The following is an 18,777-nucleotide window of genomic DNA, read 5'->3' as shown; positions in this document are numbered from 1 at the left end:
CCACAGGATGGAAAGCATACTTCTATACGATACTTCCTTCCCCTCCATATAGTGATGAGCTGGTAAGCTAAGGCCTTTAAAATTGAAAGCTAGAAATTTCCCTTTGATTGTACATACCTAATACCAAGATGTCAGGAAACTGCTCATCAAAAATAGTTGACCAAAGTGAAAGAAACATTAAGACTCGCAGTTGATAAGTCAGGGATCAACATTTTGCCTGCACCCATGTGCCTGGGTGCAGCTCTTTTGTTTTATTTAACCGAAACACAAATCTCTTTGATCTGTAATAAATTTTATTATTTATTTATTTAATGTATTTATGTATCTATTTTTGGTACTGGAGATGGAGCCCAGGGAGAGTCTACTTCTGAGCTATAGACTTTTTTATTTTATTTTTTGAAATAGGGTCTTGTAGTTGCTGAAGATCTTGCTAAGTTTTTGAGGCTGTCCTTGAACCTTCAACCCTCCCTCCAATCTCAGCCTCCCAAGTACTGGGATTACAGGTGTATGCCACCATGCCCAGCAAATCTGGGTCAAATTTTCAATGGAATGAGGGGGGAAACATTTTCACTTTATCGATGCTCATGAAAACAGATTGTGGTCTCAAGTCCACAAGTGTAAAGAAACAGCTTCTCAGTCCTTTCTGTTTCCTTCCAGTCTGTGAGTGGAAGAAATCTTAGAATTACACGAAGGAAGTAGAGGACGGAGAGCACAACAAACACCTAAGTGCCAAGTGGTTAGTGAGCGTGAGCTTTTTCGTCCTACCTGGAATGAGTGACAAGATGGTTCCTGGCAAAACTTGAAAGAAGCTTTTATGTTTCACTTCAGTGGGGTCAGCTTCAGTAATTGCCAGCATAGCCGGCCCTTGAAACAACAACAAAAAAGCACACAGAATTCATGTACCCTGGACTTGTCCCCTTACCTCAGTTTCACCCCATCCTGGTTCCTAGCTGTGACTTTCCCAGACATCTGGTTACTCTTGGCTCCATTTTCCAGTTGGGCTTTTGCTTTCAGCACTAGCTTTGACCAGGCCTGTTACCGTATCCTTCTTTATCTACACATAATTCTCTTTTCCCTGGCTCTAGCAAGTTTCCCTGTAATGGAAAAAGTGGGCATTGAGGGTTAGGAGCTGCTGGGTAGACAAAACAAGAAGAAACTCCTAACTTTATCCACTAAACATATATTTGTTGAGTTTTTATCTTGTACTGGGTGCCAATGGCAAATGAAGTGGTTGTCAGTAGAGCTTTAGGGAACCTGCTTTTATATGCACCTGGGCTCCACTTAATACCACGAAAAGATAACATCTACTGAGCTCTTATTGTATGCCAGGCACTGTGCAGAACTTCATCTTACTAAATACACATAGCAGCCCTATAAGGAAGTAAATTTGGCAGTTTTCTTTTATAAGTTAAAACACCAGAGATTGGATAACTTTTCCAGTCTCACGGAGCCAAGCAAGTAGTGAATTCCTGCCTAGTGCCCTTACCTTCTGGACTGTATCCTACTTGATGGCTCATACTTGTAATCCCAGTACTTGGGATCCCAGTGCTCCCAAGCATATGTCTGGGGACAGCCTCAGCAAGTAGTGAAATTCTCATCAACTTCAAGAGACCGTGCTTCAAAATAAAATAGGGCTGGGAGTGCAGCTCAGAGGTAGAATGCCCCTGAGTTCCTACCCCAATACTACAAACAACAACAAAAACCACAGGATATGTGCACAGTGTCACACTTAAATGTGTGTAGAATTGGACTATTTGCTCAGGTAGTGTCTCTAACTTAGCTTTGTCAGAAGGTGCTGGCATACATAAGAATTATATGATGGATTACATGCACCTTGGGGTTTTTATCTTTGGGACTTTCTATGGGAGTTGACTAATTCCTTTCTTTTTCAGGTCTCTTTCAAAGAATGAACAACTCTGAATGTGTAAGGATTGGTTTTGGTTTTATTCGTCTTTTTCCTCTCTCTACACGATGAACATCCTAGCAGAAGAGGATTCTGAATAGTATTTAGAAACCATTGAGGGCCAATGAGTCTCCTGCTGCTGGTTGGAGCCCAGGGCTGGTCCTGGGACTGTAAGATATGTTTTTCTTGAAACCAGTCTCTAATAGGACATTATCTTTGGCAAGGAATCTATCTCAGATCACAGCATATCCATCTCTGGGAAACTCTCCATCCATCCATCTGGGTTTGCAGTAATCTCCTTGTTTGAGTGAACTGCCAGTCAAAACAACAACATCTTTCCTGGGTCAACTTTTTTTTTTTTTCAACATGGTTAAGTTAGTATCTAGTGATATCCTGCAGGAGATTTAGAAGACTACAAGTTATAGTCAACCAAGCTGTCCTAGGGCTATTGACAGGAAATTTGCTTTCTTCCCATGGTGGGAATTCTCTATCGTCATGAGAAAGGCAAATCCCAGTAAAGCAAAAAACTGGGCAATTGTTTTCAAAGACACAGCTATTTTTATTGTCCAGGTCTGCAAAAATTAAGCATGATCTCTTTCTGGGACAGTCCCCTTGTAATTCAACTATTGTTTAAGCTCCAAAGCTCTACATGTTGTGTTTGCTTTGTGGCTCAGCAGCAACATAGTGTCTGTCAATCCCTAGGCAGACAGGGCTCTGTCTGGTTGGCAGGACAAATCTTATCTACACTGGGAAACATGGCATAGTTGTGTGTGTGTGTGTGTGTGTGTGTGTGTGTGTGTGTGTGTGTGTGTAACTGGGGGTGGAACCCAGAGGCTTTCTACCTCTGGGCTATACTCCCAGACCTATTTTATATTTTATTTGGAAACAGGGTCTCACTAAGTTGCTGAGAGCCTCACTAACTAGCTGAGGCTGGCTTCAAACCTGTGTGATCCTCCTGTCTCAGCCTCCCAAACGCAGGGATTACAAGCATGTGCCACCACGCCCGGCCCAGTGATTCCCATTTTATAATGAAAGAAATCAAGGAACAGAGAGGACCAGCAATTTGCTTGGGGCTTCATAGCTGCTACATGGCAGCTGGAGGTTGAATTCGGGTAGTCTAGCTCCAGGTTACAGAGGAAGTCTTTTACCATTAATTTGTTTCTTTTATTCTTCCAAAATCCATTTTAAATGACCAGGAAAAACCAGTGTTTTGCATCGTGGCTTTTTGTTTTCCCTGTTTTAATAGTCTATTTTATGTTCATTATTTTTCATGTCATAGATTTGTGACAATTACTGACTCCAGGAGCTTGGACAAACTTTAGGAACATTGAGCCAATCATTGTGTTGACGAAAGAAGAGGTCATGACCCAGTCAGGTCAGGAAACTTCTCAAGAGCATGGAGTGATTGAGAGGGTGAGGGATTGTTACTACAAAACGTTGATCTCATGAAGGGCCTGGAGGAGTTCCCAGTGGGGGAGAGAAGAAAACTTTACTCAGGAATAGTGAGGTCCATGGCTTATGTGAAAGAAATGAATTTCAGTATGAGACAATCAGAGACATAGACAGAAATTTATTTAGGAAAGCAACAGATACACATTCAGGAGAATGTGGGCCATCATAAAATGAAAGAGGTGCATGGCTCTTCTTATACAGGTAACTTTGAAAATGGTAAGCACGAGAGGACTGTGGGGGTAGTGTCGGCCTAATGAGCTTGATTTCTTTGATTGTGGAGCACAAAGCAGGGATGCTGGCCTAGTTCTTCTCAGCATCTTCAGATTGACATTATCTTATCTATGAATAGTACTTGGATGGTACCCATATCATTAAGCTTTGAACAATATCTTTCTCTAGAGTTCTCTTTCTTTTTGTAGTAGTAGAAATTGAACCAAGGGGTGTTCTGCCTTCAAACTGGGCACCCAACTCTTCCTAAAATTTTTTACTTTAAAACAAGTTATCACTAAGTTGCTGAGGCTGGTCACAACCTGCGATCCACGTCAGCCTCCCAGGTACTGGAATTATAGTTGCATACCACCATGCCCGGCTTCTGGACTTCTTTTGATCAGTCTAAAATATATATTCTGTAAGCTAATGAGGTGTATAGGCACTAATGAACTAGATTTATAGTACTCACTCTAAGATTTATTGAACCTTTTACTAATTCAGGCCTGAAGGAAAATTGGCAGAGGAGTGAAGGGAAGGGTATACATGGAATTTTTCTATTTAAAGTTATAGTTTCTATTTCCTTTTATGTGTGTCTCCTTTCTATTTCTTTTATTTCTTCTATTTTACCTCAAGATGATGACTCAAAAGTCTCTTGACTGTTAGAACTTAGCTTCCTCCAACCAAAACTGGTACCAGTGCAAAGACAGAGGGAAGCCAGAGACATTTAACACTGCCTCTGTCCATTCTTCAATCCCTGTGTTAGTCTACGTTGTTACACATGCCAGGCACCATACCTGTGGAAGAAGAGGGTGAGGTGGGTGGGATCTGGGTCTGTTTGTTATAGAGTGGCTGCCTCCAGGTGATGCTTGCCTCTTCCTGGATTTCAGTGATAAATATCACTTAGCCATTGGGATGTCTGCATATGCTTTTTCTCAAGAACTGGATACAATTTAGGGACTTAATTCGGGGTCTTATCATTATAGGGCCTTTACAGACTTGGTAATCAAAATTGATTTTTGTTTCTTGATCATTTTGTTAAGAACTGCTTGTTTTGATTCAAAAGAACATTAGGGCAGTCTATAAATACCATTGATAGTAGCTTATATTCTGAAATTATCTTATGCTATATACAATATAGCTACAATGTGTGTGTGAACAGTGATAAGAATTGATTTTGAAGAGTTAATAACATTATTTCAATTATGTTTAGAATACATTGTGTATATGTATTCCTTATGACATGTTAAGAAAAGGAGTGTCTCACCTGCTAGTAAACATGCACTTTAAAGAATTTCCAAATTAGGCAACCCACAGAGGTGTATGTAAAAAAAAAAAAAAAAAAAAAAAAAAAACTACTGTATGATTTTAAATCTCAAGAATAAATAAATAAATAAATACAGGGTAAATTTTACTTTATGTCTCAGAGTTTGAATTAGTGTTAGAATATATTAAATGAAATGGTTGAACTTAAACAGCAGTTTGTATATAGGCATAGAGATTTTTTTAAAAATCCTGTTCCACCCTATAAAATCTTTATTGTACATATATTGTAACTAGATGTTACTTTCCTGGACTCGATTTTTTAATATGACTTTTCAAAGGAAATGTTTAATTTGTGTTCCTGTTTTATTGAGCCAGGGAAATACTATGGGCCAAACACAATCATAGCTAGGGCATCCCATTTGGCCTAGTGGTGGCTGTCAAAGAGTAATGAAAGGAAAAAAAGGATCTTTTTATTTGTGGCAAATATTATGGATACTTAGAAGCTGAGTTTAATTTTCTTGTTTTTAAGTGGTGAAAACAAAATCTCTATGTGTTCTTTTGACCTGACCATGATTACGCAGCATGTCAAAAGAGAAATTTACAGACTGTTTTATGTACCAGAGTGTTATATTTACCTACTTGATTTCCTCTCTTTGCAGAATCCAAACTCGAGTTCCAACTTCATTGGCTTATACACTTATTCAGACAAATAACTCCAAAGTACACTGAATTATGCTTACCTGAGACCATTTACATATCCCATTTTATGAATCCTATGTCTAAGGTCTTTGGAAAGAAATGAAAAACAACCCTAATATATTTCAAGGAGTTGACAGAAACCAGGAAGTACAACCCTGTTGTGAGAGGGAATTTCATTGAAACTTCTATGGGAAAAGGATGCTTTGTTGTTCTAATTCCAACAAGGTTTGTGAAAGAGATGTTGGCTGGATATCAGATAAGAAAATAAAACTTGTAATGAAAAAAAACCCAGAAATCCAAACACTTATTCCTAGCATTCATTTGAATTTTGTTAAGTGACTTTCACCAAGTAACATAAGTATAAACATTGTATTCATATAAAGAATTATGTACTCATCTGCCTGAGATTGGGATGCCCTTCAGATCCAACAACCAAAGAAATAGGGTTATTTCCAACAATAACCCAGCCAAATGATTTGTGGTGCTGGGCAGGAAGAACCCTTAGGAAAACTGAGCCTAGCCCTTACTGGCCATGTACAGCCTGAACAAGTGGACATAGTTTCAAAACAAACTCCAACCCACCTGGAAAAAAACCCAACAGATGCCAGAGTCAACCTGAATTTAGGCATGGCATGAACAGTGTATCAGGATCAAACTTTAAATGTCTGAAAGCACATGAAATATGTTCTTTGACTATAGTGGAATAAAATTAGAAATAAGATACAAATAAATCTGGGGATTTATAAATAGGTGGCAATGAAGAACATATTCCTAAGTAACCAGTGGATCAAAACCGCCAAAACTGATCCAAAAAGAAGTAGAAAATATAAACAGATCTATAGCAAGTGAAGAGACTGAATAAATATTTAATAATCTCCCAGTAAATAAGAACCCAGGCGTGATGGTGCATGCCTGTAATCTCAGTTCTTGGGAGGTTGAGAAAAGATTACGGGTTTGAAGCCAGTGCATGATAAATTAGCAAGATTCTCTTTCAAAATAAAAAGGGATGGGGGTATAGCTCAGAAGTAGAACACCCCCAGGCTCAATCCCTAGTACCACAAGAACAAAACAAAAAAATATGGATTTATTGGTAAATTTTACCAAATATTTACAAACAACACCAGTCCTCTCAAACTCTTCCAAAAATTAGGAGAAAATGCTTCCCAACTCATTATATGAGGTAAGTATTACCTTGATATCAGAACCAAAGATCTTCTAAAAAAGAAAACTTTTGCATCTATAAAAGATAAGGAAATATATCAGATAAGGAAATAAAACTTGTAATGAAAAAACCCAGAAATCCAAACACTTATTCCTAGCATTCATTTGAATTCTAAATAGAATTCTAAATTCTAATTTATTTAGAATAAATAGAATAATTATTAGAATAAATAATTTAGAATTATTAGAATAATTTAGAATAAATAAATAATTTAGAATAAATAACATTATTAGAATAATAATTTAGAATAAATTCTAAATAGAATTTTTGTGATATGAACTCAATATATAAAAGGGATATATATCATGACCAAGCCATGTTCATCCCAGGAGTGAAATGATGTTTTAATGTTCATAGCCAATCAACATAATTAACCATATTAATAAACTAAAAAAAGGAACTTGGCTGGATATGGTGGCACACACTTGTAATCTCAGTACTTCGGATGCCAAAACAGGAGAATCACAGGTTCAAATCCAGCTTCAGCAATTTACCAAGACTCTTAGCAACTTAGTGAGACCTTCTTTCAAGACATAAAACAAAAACAGGGCTGAGCATATAGTTTGAAGGTAGAATGCTCCTGGGTTCATGGGTTCATTCCCCAGTTTGAGAGAGAGAGAGAGAGAAAGAGAGAAAGAGAGAGAGAGAGAGAGAGAGAGAGAGAGAGAGAGAGAGAGAGAGAGCTGACACACTTGCATACCTTTATGCAAAACAAAAACAAACAAAAAGAATTTAATGCATATTTTATACCATATTAAAAATTAACTCAAAATCAATTATAGCAAGATTCTCTTTCAAAAAGGGAATCTTTTTTGGGGGGGTATAGCTCAGAAGTAACTCAATGGTAATTGAGCCTAGCATGAATGAAGCCCTGGAGAACATAGGTCAAAAATACAAAACCAGGATGTGAGGGTGATCTGGCTGGGACATCTGTCACTCCATTGATTGCCAGGGTTGATTCGGCTGATCTGGCTGGCTAGGCGGTGTCACCTTCCTCACTCACCACTCCATGTCCCCTTCCTCCCTCACCGCTCCATGTGTGTCCCTCCCAAAGCTGTGCGCTCGGTCGAAGAGGACGACCTTCCCCGAATAGAGGAGGACCGGTCTTCGGTCAATGGTATACGAGTAGCTGCGCTCCCCTGCTAGAACCTCCAAACAAGCTCTCAAGGTCTATTTGTAGGAGAACGTAGGGTAGTCAAGCTTCCAAGACTCCAGACATATCCAAATGAGGTGCTGCACGTGGCAGTCTGCCTTTCTTTAAAACAAACAAACAAACAAACAAAAACAAAAATACAAAACCAAAAACTATAAAACATTCAGACAAAACGTATGAGAAAATCTTTGATAACTTTGCTTATAAAAATTTATTTACCCAACACCAAAAGCATTTTTATGAAAGAAAAATAGACAAGTTAGGCTTCATAAACTTTTTATTTATTTTTTTACTCATCAAAAACACTACTAAGCTGGTCATGGTGGGACATGCTTGTAATCTCTGCGCTTGGGAGGTGGAGACAGGAGGATCGCACAGGTTCGAAGCCAGCCGCGCTGGATTAAGAGACCCTGTTTCCAAATTTTAAAAAAAAGTATAAAATAGGCCTGGGAGTGTAGCCCTGAAGTAGAAGGGTTTCCAGGAACCCCAGTACCCCCCCCCCACACACACACAAGCACTACTAAGAGAATGAAAAGATAGACCACATAACATACGGCATATTATCTTAAAATGATATAATATAAATATGTATATATTTTTCTGCGGTAATTGGGATGGGACCCAGGGCTTTGTATCTCCGAGCTACACCCCAGCCTTATTTTTTAGTCTTTTTATTTTTGAAACAGTGTCTTATTGAGTTGTGAAGGGCCGTGCTAAGTAGCTGAGATTGTCCGTGAACCACGATCCTCTGGTCTCTGCCTTCTGAATGCTGAGATTACAAGCATGCATCACCACGCCCAGCTAATAATAATATATTTTTAAAGCATCTATCTTAAGGATTTGAATCTAAAACACATAAAGAATTCACAATAGTCCTTAATATGAAAGCCAGCTACCTGATTTTAAAAACTGGGGAAAAAGCCAGGCGTGGTGGCGCACGCTTGTAATCCCTGTGCTTGGGAGGCGGAGACAGGAGGATCATGCAGGTTCGAAGCCAGCCTTGCTGGCTTAAGAGACCCTGTTTCCAAATACAAATATAAAAAATAGGTGTCTGGGAGTGTAGCCCGGAGGTAGAAGGGTTTCCAGGAGCCCCAGTACCACCAAAAAAAAAAAAAAACCTGGAGAAAATATTTTAATAGAAACTGCTCTTCTTCAAAGAAGATATTCAGATGACAAGTAAGCAAACAACAAGATATTCAACCTTGTTGGTCATTAGGTAACTGCTATCACGTCCCTAAGGCTCCGTCCTGCAGAGCCCCAGGAAAGAAGACACAAACGCTGAGTCTGCTGATGATTCTTCCTCTTTAATGCTTCCTCTCAATAATAATGCTGCTGCTGCTGCTGCCGCCATTGCGCACAACAGGCAAATATATATCAGTCTCATAACCCCTCCCTCATCACTCCACCAACCCCAAGCTTCCCGCAGCTAGGGCATGCGCATTTCTAACCCTCTCATAGGTGGGCTGGTGGTAGCACGAGGCGCTGCGTCACTGATCATCCGTAGGGCGCCTGATAGGGCTCACTGCGCAGGCTCAGGGCACCGCCAGCCTCGTGAGCCTTGTGACTTGGCTGCAAGCCTAGGCGCCATCTTGAGTCCACGCTGGCAACAAGCCTGGGCGCCATCTCGGTCCAGCCGAGTGGGCCCCGACAACTGCAAGTTAAAGTCCCAATAAAATAACACTTTACACCTATTAGAATGGCTAAGGTTAAAAAGATGCATCACAGCAAGTGTTGATGAGAGTATGGAAGAACTGGCGGTGGGAGTGTAAAGTACTTTGCAAAGCAATCTGGCCATGTCTTTTTTTTTTTTTTTTTTGCGGGTCTGAGGATGGAACCCAGGGGCATTCAACCTCCGAGCTACACCCCCTGCCCTATTTTTTATTCTTTATTTTGAAACCGTGTCTCACTGAGTTTCAGAGGGCCTCACTAAGTAGCCGAGGCTGTCTGCGAACCGCGATCCTCCGGGTCTCAGCCTCCCAAATGCTGGGATTACAAGCATGCGCCACCAAGCCCGGCTCTGGCCATGTCTTTTAAAATCAAGAATCTATCTACTCTATGATCTAGCCATTTCTCTCTTGAATATTTATTCACATAAGATCGTTGTAAGCCTCCTCTATATGAAGGCTTGTGCACGAACACTAGTAGTGACTCTATTCGTTATGAACCAAAACCCAGAAACAACCCAAATTATCTATCAGCAAGTGAATGAATAAATGTGAAACTCTCTTGCAATAAATATTTACCTAGCAATGAAAAGAAATGAACTGTTGACACACTCATCAACATGCATGAGTATTGATTGAAACAATTACCTTAAGTGAAAAAGAGAAAGAAAGTACATACTATAAGATTCAATTAAATACGATTCTAGAAAGTGTAAACTGTAGAGACAGCAAATCCAGAGCTTGCTGGTATCAGGGAGTGGTGGAGAATCCAGAGGACTAAGAGGATTTCTAAGGGGCCCGCTATGATCTGAATATTTATGTCCCCCCAAATTCATATGTTGAAATCCTCACCTCTAGGGTGGTAGCATTAGGTGGGGCTTTGGGGGAGGCTATTAGGTCATGGAGCCTCGGCCCCCATGCATGAGATTAGTCTCTTTACAGGTGCAAGGAAGTTCATTGGCTCCTTTCACTTTATGAGGACACAGCGCGAAGCTGAGACATCCTCCCTTCCTCTCTTTTTCTCCTTCTTCACCTCCTCCTCATTATCTTCCTCCTGGCTGGAGGCAGACTACTCTCTAGCTCTATTTTCTGTGTATCTTTGGCTCCTGGTTTGTGCCTTACTTCTATTACTATAAAATGAGGCTAATAAACATATGTTGCCCATAGAATTGTTCTGAGGGCAAAACTAGTTAGTGTTTTAAGAGCCCTTAAAATATAGTTAAGTTGACTGGGCGTGGTGGCACATGCTTGTAATTTCAGCATTCAGGAGGCAGAGACCAGAGGATATATAGTAAGTTTATGGGATATGTATACAATGGAATTTTACTCAACCATAAAGAAGAACAAAATTACGTCATTTATAGGGAAATGGATGGAACTGGAGAACATTATGCTAAGTGAGTCACAAAAAGTAAGAAATTGGATGCTCTCTAATATGTGGAAGCTAGGGAGAAAACAGGTCATAGGAGGAACTGTAGACAAAGAAGGAAAAACTATAGATGCGCAAATAAGGCGACCTAACTCAGGGAAATGGGAGGGGGTAAGAGGGAAATTCCCTAATGTGCATAATGTATATTCACAAACACATCAAAGTCAATCACTAAGCCAAACATGAGAAGGAGGGAAGGGGAGGGAATGGGATGGGAATTGGGAAAGGGCTGAGTGATGTGTGTATGTATGCCTCTAATGTCGGGTACCTCATTAAGATGTATGACTACAATCTATAATGCACCAATGAAAAAAATTATATATATATAAATTTATATATAGTTTTCATGTAGTCAGAACAGTGCTCCCTTGTTCCAGCCCTGCTGACCTCCTTAATGTTCTTCACACACAGACTAGTTTGCTCTGCACCCATGCCCTTGCAAACGCTATTGTCTCTAGCTGGTCCTCACTGACACAGATTCCCTTAAGATTTCGCTGCTTTCAAGCCTTGATTCCCAGCATCTGGGGTGAATCCATTTAAGAATAAAACGTAAGAATAAAATAAAAAATCAATTTAGGAATAAAAATCAAAACTATACCAAGAGAAGAACCAGCAAGTTAGAAATGAAGAGTGTTGTTTGGATTCAGGAAAGAAGTGGAACAGACAAAATTTTCTCAACATGAAAAATCAATGAGAAGGTGGTTTAAGAAGAAGACGTTCAAATAAAATTTTAACCAAAAGAATTAAGATGTGTGATTTTTTTTTCCTGGGGAATCATAAGGAAAGTGAAGTATAAACTAGGTATGGATCAGCACTGTTTAGTTTAGTTTAGGATCTACCTTATTAAGCCATCAGGTTTTTCCTGATACTGTATTTCTGTCTAAACACCACAGACCAGCTCGTCACCACCCTGACTATCAGAAAACCTTTTTTCCATTTACTTCCATTCTGCTTCCTGCCCTAGAGCAGGCCCGAGCTGTCTCATCTGGCCCTGTGGCCACCCAGGAAGCAGCAGATCCTGACTCCCTGTACTTGTTCCCAGGCCAGCCTGAAACACACCCATCACCAGGCCCTGGCTCCCCAGAGCTCCTCTCCCTCTATTACAACTGCCTCTCTGATCCTCTCTTGACCCCTGGCTTCTCCTAAGAATCAAAATTGTTTCTCTTTCCATGTAGCATGCCAGAAGTCATTGCTTTTGTTCATTTTTAAGTAAAGATTTATTTGAAGCAATTTAGTACCTAGTATTTTTCCACCAGAGAACTCTGAACTATTTTATGGGCTCCCCCCCCACCTTATTTCCATAGAGCTCTAAACAATTATAAGTGGAGAAAATAAGTAAGTATGAGTAAATAAATATCATCTATTCAGGCAAGGAGATGATAGAAAAGAAGCATTACATTTCTTTTTCTTTTGCGGGTCTGGGGATGGAACCCAGGGGCATTCGACCTCCAAGCTATACCCCCTGCCCTATTTTTAATTATTTATTTTGAATCAGGGTCTCACTAAGTTGTGGAGGGCCTCACTAAGTAGCTGAGGCTGTCTGTGAACTGCGATCCTCTGGTCTCAGCCTCCCGAATGCTGGGATTACAAGCCTGCGCCACCACACCCGGCTCAAGGGGCATTGCATTCTATATGTTCCTCTCCTGTTTCTGGGGAGGCAAGGCCACATGGAGGGGTCTCGTCTGGGCAGTTTGGAAATTGTTTATAATTCCAGTCCATCTGTCATTGGCCATGTCTATCCTGGGCCCCAATGAACTGTGGCACTATGGAGTGCGGCTCTGTCTAAGCAGGAAGAGAAACAGAGACATCTTATCTGACTCCTGGCAAGAACCTGCCTCTCCACTTTAAGCCGAAGAAGTAAAGCTAGACCTAAGCTCACCATAGTGGAATAAAAAATACCCCTCAAGTTGCCAGAGGGGTGAAAATGAACATCATATGATCGAAAAGTTTTCAAAATATAGAAAACCCCAGGGTGGGAGCGGATCAAAAATGTAAGAAAAACCTCCAGATCTGTAAACATACGTGTAGATTTTGTTTGTTGTTTGAACTAGAGCTGGAGGAAGACTGCAGAGGACAGAGTTATTGGCTTTGCTTTTGGAAACTTTTTTTTAAAGGGATTTATGAAACGCAGATGTTGATTAATTTTTCTTTCTTTTCAGGAAGCTTTTCTGATGGTGTCCTCATCCACCCAGTTTCTGCCCTTTCAAATGAGCTCATTGTTTTTCTAACCTGATTTGGGGTGGGAAAGAGTTCTATGAATTTGTTCCAGAATAGATAGTGTCGATGTGACTGAGGCTCTTTCTTTGACTACACAAAGTTTTCCTTTCCTGAGATGCAAGCAACTTTATCATTCTGCTGTATCCTTCTTGTCTTCTCTCTTCTCCTAAAACTGGGAAGCAGTGTTCTGTGACCAGAGGAGGAAGGAGCTGAGCCAGCTCCATGTTCCCACCCAAATGGGACCCCAGTGAGCACTGGAATGAGCATCTTCAGAATGGTTACTGTCTCTGCCCACTGCCTCTGGATTATGGCAGAAAAAGGAAAGAAGAAAAAACAGTGTCAGAGAGAGGGTTCATTAAGAGGCCAAATATAACTCTTGCAAATGTTTTAAAATTGAAATGAATGTTGCTACAAATGTCATCTGTAACAACAAATTTCTGAGAAATTCTAATTTATACATCTCCACAATTGAAAATCATGTTAGAATTAATTTCTGTAGTTATACAATAATACTACCTTCCTATTCCTCATTAACCCTAATCCTACTGCAGTTTGTGACTATATAAGGTTGTACTACTTGAGTTTTGACTTTGAAATTTACTCACTTTTATAAATACAAAATAAGTTTTCTTTTAAAATTCAGGAGTGAATGGCCTTCAGGCTGATACCTATACAGTAACTAACTATAAGGAGTAGGAGGGGTCTTCAATGTGTGTCTTTCTTCCTTCAGATTCCACCATCTTCCTGTCCTATTAACTCATCTACCTCTAATCTCTGTCACTGCTCGTAGATGAAACCTGGCTGCTGTCCACATGTTCTGTTGTTTGCAGTGTTGAACAGTGGTCAACCCCATACTCTGGTGGGGAACTGCCTAAGATCTGATCATGGCTCTACTGCTCCTTAGTTTTTACACTACATCTCTAATATGCTGGAGAGTTAGTATTTATAACAATCTATAGGTTTGGGAGGCTAAGACAGGAGGATCACAATTCGCAGACAGCCTCAGCTACTTAGTGAGGCCCTTTGCAACTCAGTGAGACTCTCTTTCAAAATAAAGAATTAAAAAAATAGGGCTGGGGGTTTAGCTCAGAGGTAGTATATCCCTGGGTTCAATCCCCAGTACTGCCTTCCCCCAAAAAATACTATAGTAAAAATATAAATTAAGATGAACAACTTGCTTAGAACAGTGTCTGGCAATGTTGTATGAGACTAGATATTGTTATTTTCCAACCCTTAATGATTTTATTATTCCTCTGAGCGCCTCCAGGATTGTTCCTTGCTATGGTTTAGATAGGGTTTGAGTGTGCCCCCCAGGGGTTCATGTGTTGGGAGTGTGATGCTCCATGTGGCGGTGTTGGCTTTCTAGCTAACACTTAGCAAATATCAGAGTCAGAGGCCACTTTAATGTAAATCTTTTCTATTTTTTATTTGGAAACAGGGTCTCTTAAGCCAGCATGGCTGGCTTCTAACCTATGTGATCTTCCTGTCTCTGCCTCCCAAGCACGGGGATTACAAGTGTGCTCTACCACACCCAGGTGAGCCTGACCTTTGAATGATTCTTTGGCTTCCTGCCTTACACACACTCCTACCATAACGCCATCCACCATGAGGTGTTCATCACAACTGAGCCATATCAGTACTATAGATCTTTCAGAACTGTGAGCTAAGAAAACCTCTTTTCTAGCAGGGCGTGGTGGGTCATGCTTGTAATCCCAGTACTTGGGAGGCTGAGACAGGAGGATCATGCAGGTTCAAAGCCAGCCTCAGCTGATTAGTGAGGCTCTCAGCAACTTAACTGAGACCCTGTTTCCAGATAAAAGTATAAAATAGGTCTGGAAATGTAGCTCAGAGTTAGAAGGCCCCTGGGTTCCATACCCAGTACCACAACAAAAAAACAAAAAAAAAAAAAGGAAAAAACCTCTTTGCTTTCTTTCAGTAGTACTGGGATTCCTGGAAGCCCTTCTACTTCTGGGCTACACACCCAGACCTGTTTTTTAAAATATTTTTTTATTTGGAAACAGGGTCTCTTAAGCCAGTGCAGCTGGCTTTGAACCTGCGCGATCCTCCTGTCTCCACCTCACAAACGCGGGGATTACAAGCATGTGCCACCACGCCCGGCATCTTTTCTTTATAAAGTACCAAGATTCAAGCATTCAAAATTTCCCACTAGACCCGCCTCTTTTTTTCTTTTTTCTTTTTCTTTTTTTTTTTTTTTTCTTTTGCGGGTCTGGGGATGGAACCCAGGGGCATTCGACCTCCAAGCTACAGCCCTGCCCTATTTTTTATTCTTTATTTTGAAACCAGGTCTCACTAAGTTGCAGAGGGCCTCACTAAGTAGCTGAGGCTGTCTGCGAACTGTGATCCTCCCATCTCAGCCTCCCAAATACTGGGATCATAAGCATGCACCACCAAGCCCGGCTTAGACCCGCCTCTTAATAGGCCCTACCACCACCCAATAGTATCAAGCCAGGGACTAAGCTTTTCACATATGGACCTTTGGAGGGACATTTAACACTCAAACTATAGCAGACAACACACAGGTTCTCCGTGTTCTTTCCTCTGCCTTTTCTTCCCATGTCTTCTCTCATTGCTCCTTTCTCTAATATTCATGAATCCTTTGTGCCCTGGCTGTGGGAATGATTTAGTATCTCCAATGTGTCAGATTCCCTCAGGCCTCCTCACCGTGCCTCAGTGGGCTCTCTGCAGGACTGCTGCCAGCGTTTCTCCCTAGCTGAGGTTTGCTAACTCCGGAGCCCTGGCTTAAGAGTCTCCTCCTGTGTGTCACTTCCTCCGCTCCCCTCCCCAGCAGAGTCAGGTGCTTTCTTTCCTCTCTTTTCTTTTCCAGCAACCTTTGACAAGCTCTATTGTCACACATTTGTTGTTTGTTCCCAAACAGAACATTTTAGCCACAACTGTGTGAGCACTTTTCTTTCTGGGACTCCAACTTACTGGGAAATTTGCCTTCAGAAACAAAACTGTCTAGCGTTTGGTTAACACTGAACAGATTCAGTGACTTCAATTTTAGGTAGGATTTCCTATGGGCTAATCACTTAAAAATATTTAATAGATGAATGGCTGACAAAATTATGGGGTGTACACACAATGAAATTCTACTCAGCCAATAAAGAAAAACAAAATTATGTCACCTGCAGGAAGTTGGATGGACCTGGGGAACATGATGCTAAGTGAGATTAGCCGGTCACAGAAAGTGAATGACTATATGTTTCCCCTCATATATAGAATCTAGGGAGAAATTGGGATGCAAGAGGGAGTGTAGATAAAGGAGAAACTCTGGTGGACTAGTGACGGGGGTGTGGGAGAGGAAGGTGGGCGAAGTGGGGGAGGGAGACTTGATGAAGGAAACCCTTCCATTGATGCTATGTACATATGTGGAATTATCCATGCCGATCTCAATATTATGTACAGGGACGGGAAGGAATGAAGTAGGAGCCAGGGTGAAGTGCACTAAGTGCTGTGTGCATGTATGTCTCTTCACTATGATGTGTGATTACAATGCACCAATAAAATCTATTCAAATAAAAATATTAAGACCAAACTGCATTTAATCTTCACAAAGAGATCAGAATTGTGATATACTCAAAATCACACACATATCCCCTCTTTGAATTAAGAAGAAAAATCACATTTATATATCTTATGAAGTCTCTTATTCAATGGGCTAACAGGAGCCAACCCATGGGGCTACCCAGAAACTACATTGTTTCCAGATTAAATGCACCTTGTTCATCTCTGGAGAATCATGCCTACAAGTTTCAGCTGGAAATAGTACCAAACCTTTTGACTTATGGAGATTGCTCCAAATGCTGTCCCATTGCCCCCAACTCTTCCCCGGGCCTTACAGCACATTCCAGGAGGGTTCTAGGGAGAAAGGATTAAAGATATCAGTCAGTATTATGTTCTCTTGATAATAATATGGACTACTCTTTCTTCCCTAAACACACACACACACACACACACACACACACACACACACACACACAGCCTTGGAAAAATGGAAAACATCATTCTCCCTTATGTTAAACAATTTCAGAGATATTAAGACTGGAAATGATGGTGATTCCCACAGTCACAAGGGAGATAGGCTTTCTTTGAGGCTCTGCTCCAACATGCTTAGGGTAATGCTTGTTCATATGGTTCAACATTGCTAATAAAATTTAACTATCACCAAATCAGAATCGAAGAAAGGCAAAAGAAGGCTTCTTCAATCTTTAAGAACTTCTGGAATGTTACACAGTACTTCCACTTATAGCCCATGATCAATTACATGATTATCCCAAGGTAATAAAAAAGGGAGACTTTTTGCTGGATCTCGAACTACAAGATGGCATTCTTTATTACTAAAGAAGAAAGGGAGAGTGAATACTGAGACGAAACTATGAGTCTCTGCCATACCTCTCATTCTTCCCTGTAATTATTGCATGCTTTATATAAACAAACAAGCCAGCCTCAAGTATGTAAAAGAAACTCTTGTACTAAGGCATCTAATTCCTTTCATTCTGTTTCCCAGAGAATTTTGAGTTATTGACCCAGAAGCCAAACCCAGGAGGCTAGACTTCCACGAGATGGTGTCCCAATACAACTGGTAGCTTCACTTTAATCCAAGTACCAATGATTACCACAAACATTTTTTCTTATTGACATCTCCATTCTACCATTTTATTATGAATAGCCACAGAAATGGTATAATCTCAAATATGTTCAGATTCACAACTTGCACTCTGAAAGCTGGAATTGTGTGTGTGTGTGTGTGTGTGTGTGTGTGTGTGTGTGTGTGTGTGTGTTACTGGGAATGAAACCCAGGGATTTTCTATCTCCAGGCTACACACCCAGACCTATTTTATATTTTATTTGGAAACAGGGTATCCCTAAGTTGCTTAGAGCCTCACTAAGTAGCTGAGGCTGGCTTTGCCTGGCTGAAAGCTGGTATTTTAAACACTACTGATCAAAGTGTGACCCAAGAACTGGTGCTAGTCTCCAGCCTGTTACAGGATAAGGACAGATAATTGTGAGTGAGTGTTTAGAAATGTTAGTAGCAGCTTGAGTTGTTGTGCATCCAAGCATGTGTTTGCTTTCCTAGCAATTTTTTTTAGATTATATTCAACAGAAGTATTAGTCTGCAACCAAATGTACATAAAAATACAAAGCCACAACCTCATCATATTCAATTTGAGGAGCAATGAATAAAAGTAATTAAAATTATCTATTTCAGCCCTTTTCATTTTGAACTGGAAAACACTAAAACCCAGCCGGGTGTAGTGGCGCATACTTGTAATCCCAGTACTTGGGAGGCTGAGACAGGGGGATCTCAGGTTCGTGGCTAGCCTCATCTACTTAGTGGGGCCCTCTGCAATTTAGTGAGACTCTGTTTCAAAATAAAGAATAAAAAAAAAATAAGGCTGGGGGTGTAGCTTGAAGGTAGATTGCCCTGGATTCCATCCCCAGCACCAAAAAAACAAATAACAAAAAAAAACCTACTAAAACCCAGAAATGTGAAGCTAGAAAACAGAGACATTTCTTGAATGCAGGTGTCCCAATTTCTGTTCT

This window comes from Muscardinus avellanarius, assembly GCF_963383645.1.
Source record: "Muscardinus avellanarius genome assembly, chromosome: 5".
In the NCBI taxonomy this organism is placed as follows: Eukaryota; Metazoa; Chordata; class Mammalia; order Rodentia; family Gliridae; genus Muscardinus; species Muscardinus avellanarius.
This window is presented reverse-complemented; position numbering follows the sequence as displayed.